Here is a 6,534-nt window from a genome sequence, read left to right as displayed (position 1 = left end):
GATGAGATAATTTATTAAATTAGTTAATGAGCTTGAATAAGCGTATGTTTTGAAAACATAAGATAGAAATTTTATTTTCTATTAACTTTACTAAATTTAATTCATAATAATAAAGAAAATAATAAAATTTTAAAACCAATAAAAAATAATAAATAATTTAAAGAAAATGACAAAAAACATTTTCAAGCTAAATATATTAACTTATCATAACGAAATCGAGGTAAAGTTCCTCGAACCCAAATAAAAACAAATGAAATTAATATTAGTTTAAAATAAAATAATAAATTAAATACATCACATCCTAAAAAAATTACACAAAACAATATTCTTATAAATAAAATTCTTGCATATTCTGCCAAAAAAATTAATGCAAATCCCCCTCTTCTGTATTCTACATTAAACCCAGAAACTAACTCAGATTCTCCTTCAGCAAAATCAAAAGGAGTCCGATTAGTTTCAGCTAAAGAAATAGTAATTCAAACTAATGCTATAGGAAAAAGAATAATTAAAAACCAAACATAAGACTGATAATAATAAAAATATATAAAATTATACCCACCAATTAAAAATACAAAAGAAAGTAAAATTAAAGCTAATCTAACTTCATAAGAAATTGTCTGAGCAACAGCTCGTAAACCCCCTAATAACGCATAATTTGAATTAGAAGATCAACCAGCTACTATAACAGTATAAACTCCTAATCTTGTACAACATAAAAAAAATAATCCTCTTAAATTAAAAGAATATAATTTAATAAAAAAAGGTATACATATCCACACAACTAAAGATAAAAATAAAGATAAAATTGGAGAAATATAATATGTTAAATAATTTGACAATAAAGGATAAGTTTGTTCTTTTGTAAATAACTTAATCGCATCACAAAAAGGTTGAGGAATTCCTATTAACCCAACTTTATTAGGACCTTTACGAATCTGGATATATCCTAAAACTTTCCGCTCTAACAAAGTTAAAAAAGCCACTCTTACAAGTACACAAATAATTAATAATAAACTCCCAATTAAAGACATAATTAATTCTATATAAAACAAGTACTATTTGTAAATAAAATTACATAAATAAATTCTAAATTTATTGCACTAATCTGCCAAAATAGCTTTTCAATTAATAATATTCATATTAAAAATATAATTATTTTAATATTTGGTCCTTTCGTACTAAAATATTATAATTTTTTAAAGATAGAAACCAACCTGGCTTACGCCGGTTTGAACTCAGATCATGTAAGAATTTAAAAGTCGAACAGACTTAAAATTTGAACGGCTACACCCAAAATTATATCTTAATCCAACATCGAGGTCGCAATCTTTTTTATCGATATGAACTCTCCAAAAAAATTACGCTGTTATCCCTAAAGTAACTTAAATTTTTAATCATTATTAATGGATCAATTATTCATAAATTAATGAATTATTATAATTAAAAGTTTTTTAAATTTTAATATCACCCCAATAAAATATTTTATTTTATTATAATAAAATTAATCTTTACAATTAAAATAAATAAAATATAAAGATTTATAGGGTCTTCTCGTCTTTTAAGTAAATTTTAGCTTTTTGACTAAAAAATAAAATTCTAAAAAAAAATTAAATGAAACAGTTAATATTTCGTCCAACCATTCATTCCAGCCTTCAATTAAAAGACTAATGATTATGCTACCTTTGCACAGTTAGAATACTGCGGCCATTTAAAATTTCAGTGGGCAGGTCAGACTTTAAATTTACTTCAAAAAGACATGTTTTTGTTAAACAGGCGAACATTATTTTTGCCGAATTCTTTATATAATCTTTTCATTTAAATTTATACTTACAATAAAATATACTAATTTTATCATTATTATTTAATTTTAAAAATTAAAATTAATATTTCAATAAATAATTAAAATATAATAAATAATTTATTTTATAAAATAAATTATAACATAATTTTAAACAATTGCTAATTCTAAGCATATATTTATTAAATTTATTTATTATTTATAAAACTTTATTTTATAGCTTATCCCATAAAATATTAAATTTATAAATCATTTAATTAAAAAAATTATTAAATAAATCTATAAATTCTGAATTAAATTCATTTCTTGAAAAACTAGATACCTTTAAAAACGAATAACATTTCATTTCTAATATAATATTATAAATAATTTTACTACATTAACTTACATACTATATTAACTCTTTTAAAATCGAGAAAAATATTTTCAATATTTTTTATTTAATAAACACTGATACACAAGGTACAATAAATTAAATTTTCTTTTAAAATAAAAATTTTTCAAATTATTTCAATTTTCTTTTACAATACTATTAAACTATTATTAAATTTATTTTTTCTTTAAACAATACTAAAACTTTTTATTATAAAATTATTTTTAATATTTTCAATTAAAATAAATAAAATTAATAAATAAAATCTAATCAATTTATATTGATTTGCACAAAAATCTTTTCAATGTAAATGAAATGCTTTACTAAATAAGCTTTAAATTGTCATTCTAGATACACTTTCCAGTACATCTACTATGTTACGACTTATCTTACCTTAATAATAAGAGCGACGGGCGATGTGTACATATTTTAGAGCTAAAATCAAATTATTAATCTTTATAATTTTACAACCAAATCCACCTTCAAAAATTTTTTCATAATTTTATCCGTTTAAATTAATTTATTGTAACCCATTATTACATAAATATAAGCTACACCTTGATCTGATATAAATTTTAATAAAAATTATTGAATATTATTATTCTTATAAAATATTCTGATAACGACGGTATATAAACTGATTACAAATTTAAGTAAGGTCCATCGTGGATTATCGATTACAAAACAGGTTCCTCTGGATAGACTAAAATACCGCCAAATTTTTTAAGTTTCAAGAACATAACTACTACTACTTAAGTATTTATATTTACATTTTAAATAATAGGGTATCTAATCCTAGTTTTTTATTAAAATTTTTAAGTTTCAATTATATATTTTATAAAAAATTTAAATTTAAAATTTCACTTAATAAATTTAATTATATTTAACAAAATTTAATTTAACTTTTACTGAAAAAATTCATTTGTACAATTAGTGTAACCGCGATTGCTGGCACCAATTTTATCTGTACTCTTTAATATTACTATATCTAAATTTCTTTAATCTATAAAATTAATTACTGCGGCTATAAATAATTTATTAATTTTTAAAATTAATAAAATTTCACACAAAAATTTACATATAAATCAAATTAATAACAAATTTTTAAGCCAAAATAAAACTTTAATATATTAATTTAATAAGTATTTATAAAAATTTTACAAATTTTAATTAATTTAATAACTTATAATAATAATTTATTCCTAAAAAATTTTATTTTATTTTAATAATTAATTTTAATCACTAAATCTGATAATATAAATGACCCCTTTATAAATTATTATAATTTTTTAAAAAAATTATTAATTTAATCATTATTAACTATTTTAATAAAAAAAAATCTCAAAAAAATTTTTAAAGCAATTTTATTATAAATATTACATTTTAGTAAATTTTAATTTAAATTAAAATTAATATACAATAATTTGTAAAAATCATAAATTTTTATAAATTAACAAATTTATTTTTATTTTGTTTATATGTTGCCGACTACGGTGGAGTGGACATTTCCTTAACTTCATGGGTGGATAACAAAATTGTTACTTTGGCATCCAATTACGCTGGAATAAGTCCCAAAGACACAGTCCGACGTTACAATAAAGTCCAAAAGGATTATATTCATATTGACCGTCCATTTGCAATAGCACAATATAATAGATATATGGGTGGCGTTGATCTCATAGATAGCATAATAGGAAGGTATAAAATTTGGATAAGAAGCAGACGTTGGCAAGTTCGGGTTTTTTATCACCTGCTGGACTTGACAGTCAGCAACGCTTGGTTGTTGTATAAACGAGTGCAAAAAGAAAATGCATCGACAAAAAAACTTTTAAGCCCATCAGAGTTTCGGCTAGACATCGCTGAAGTTTTGAGAAAAGTAGACATAAAATGTAAAACTGGAAAGCGAAGTTATTCTGTTGAAAATGAATTGCAGAAAAAAAGCAGAGAGGTCCAACTCAACATGTACCAAATCAAATGGTGCGTCAAGATCAGGTTGGGCATTGGCCAACGTGGACTGACAACAGAACCAGATGCAAATATCCAAACTGCACTGGCTTTTCACAGACAAAGTGCGAAAAATGTGGCGTAGCACTCTGCTTTAACAAAAGAAATAATTGTTTCAAAAATTTTCATTTACATTAAAATAACTCCACTTTTTTACTTAAATGTGTTATATAATTAATTAATAATATTATCTAACTAACTTTGAAAAATATTTTGTTTTACCTCTTACAATACACTATGAAATACTTCAATTATTTTCACCACAACCCTATCTGTTGCATATATGCAACAATCCTTTTATCCTTAAATAAATGACTAAAAAAGTAAAATTTCAAAAAAAAGAAAGAAGTTGAATTATTTATTTTTATTTTTCTTTCTAATGAAATAAGCTACATCAAAATCCGACAAGGTGCCATATAAAGGGTTAACTTGAAAATATTTTCGATAGTACTATCGATACTATTGAATAATTGTTCTAAAACCAATGTTGAATGTTGCAACCATCGATAGTTTGACAGCTCTACTTCATTGGCTAAAAGCCATACATTTAATTTTAATTATATTTAATATTTTTTTGTTTTGTTATAGTCCATGAAGGATCTCATTATTGTAAACATCTGAATTGTTTATTAAAATTTTTATTTTTGTTTTTAAATATGCATTTATTTAGTTTGTTTTTTAGTACTATCGATACTATTGAATAATATATGCAAAACCATCGAAACTAGTGAATATTGCAACCATCGATAGTTTTACAGCTCTACTTCATTGGCTAAAAGCCATACATTTAATTTTAATAATATTTAATATTTTTTTGTTTTGTTATAGTCCATGAAGGATCTCATTATTGTAAATATCTGAATTGTTTATTAAAATTTTTATTTTTATTTTTAAATATGCATTTATTTAGTTTGTTTTTTAACTTGAAAATATTTTCGATAGTACTATCGATACTATTGAATAATTGTTGCAAAACCATCGAAACTATTGAATGTTGCAACCATCGATAGTTTTACAGCTCTACTTCATTGGCTAAAAGCCATACATTAATAATTGTTTCAAAAATTTTCATTTACATTAAAATAACTCCACTTTTTTACTTAAATGTGTTACATAATTAATTAATAATATTATCTAACTAACTTTGAAAAATATTTTGTTTTACCTCTTACAATACACTATGAAATACTTCAATTATTTTCACCACAACCCTGTCTGTTGCATATATGCAACAATCCTTTTATCCTTAAATAAATGACTAAAAAAGTAAAATTTCAAAAAAAAGAAAGAAGTTGAATTATTTTTATTTTTCTTTCTAATGAAATAAGCTACATCAAAATCCGACAAGGTGCCATATAAAGGGTTAACTTGAAAATATTTTCGATAGTACTATCGATACTATTTAATAATTGTTGTAAAACCATCGAAACTATTGAATGTTGCAACCATCGATAGTTTGACAGCTCTACTTCATTGGCTAAAAGCCATACATTTAATTTTAATTATATTTAATATTTTTTTGTTTTGTTATAGTCCATGAAGGATCTCATTATTGTAAACATCTGAATTGTTTATTAAAATTTTTATTTTTGTTTTTAAATATGCATTTATTTAGTTTGTTTTTTAGTACTATCGATACTATTGAATAATTGTTGCAAAACCATCGAAACTATTGAATGTTGCAACCATCGATAGTTTTACAGCTCTACTTCATTGGCTAAAAGCCATACATTTATCTTTAATTATATTTAATATATTTTTGTTTTATTATAGTCCATGAAGGATCTCATTTGACAGCTCTACTTCATTGGCTAACAGCCATACATTTAATTTTAATTATATTTAATATTTTTTTGTTTTGTTATAGTCCATGAAGGATCTCATTATTGTAAACATCTGAATTGTTTATTAAAATTTTTATTTTTATTTTTAAATATGCATTTATTTAGTTTGTTTTTTAACTTGAAAATATTTTCGATAGTACTATCGATACTATTGAATAATTGTTGCAAAACCATCGAAACTATTGAATGTTGCAACCATCGATAGTTTTACAGCTCTACTTCATTGGCTAAAAGCCATACATTTATCTTTAATTATATTTAATATATTTTTGTTTTATTATAGTCCATGAAGGATCTCATTTGACAGCTCTACTTCATTGGCTAACAGCCATACATTTAATTTTAATTATATTTAATATTTTTTTGTTTTGTTATAGTCCATGAAGGATCTCATTATTGTAAACATCTGAATTGTTTATTAAAATTTTTATTTTTATTTTTAAATATGCATTTATTTAGTTTGTTTTTTAACTTGAAAATATTTTCGATAGTACTATCGATACTATTGAATAATT

Source organism: Drosophila hydei, unplaced genomic scaffold (genome assembly GCF_003285905.1).
Source record: "Drosophila hydei strain 15085-1641.00,03,60 unplaced genomic scaffold, DhydRS2 tig00000315-arrow-arrow-pilon, whole genome shotgun sequence".
In the NCBI taxonomy this organism is placed as follows: domain Eukaryota; kingdom Metazoa; phylum Arthropoda; class Insecta; order Diptera; family Drosophilidae; genus Drosophila; species Drosophila hydei.
Note: the sequence above shows the minus strand (reverse complement) of the source record.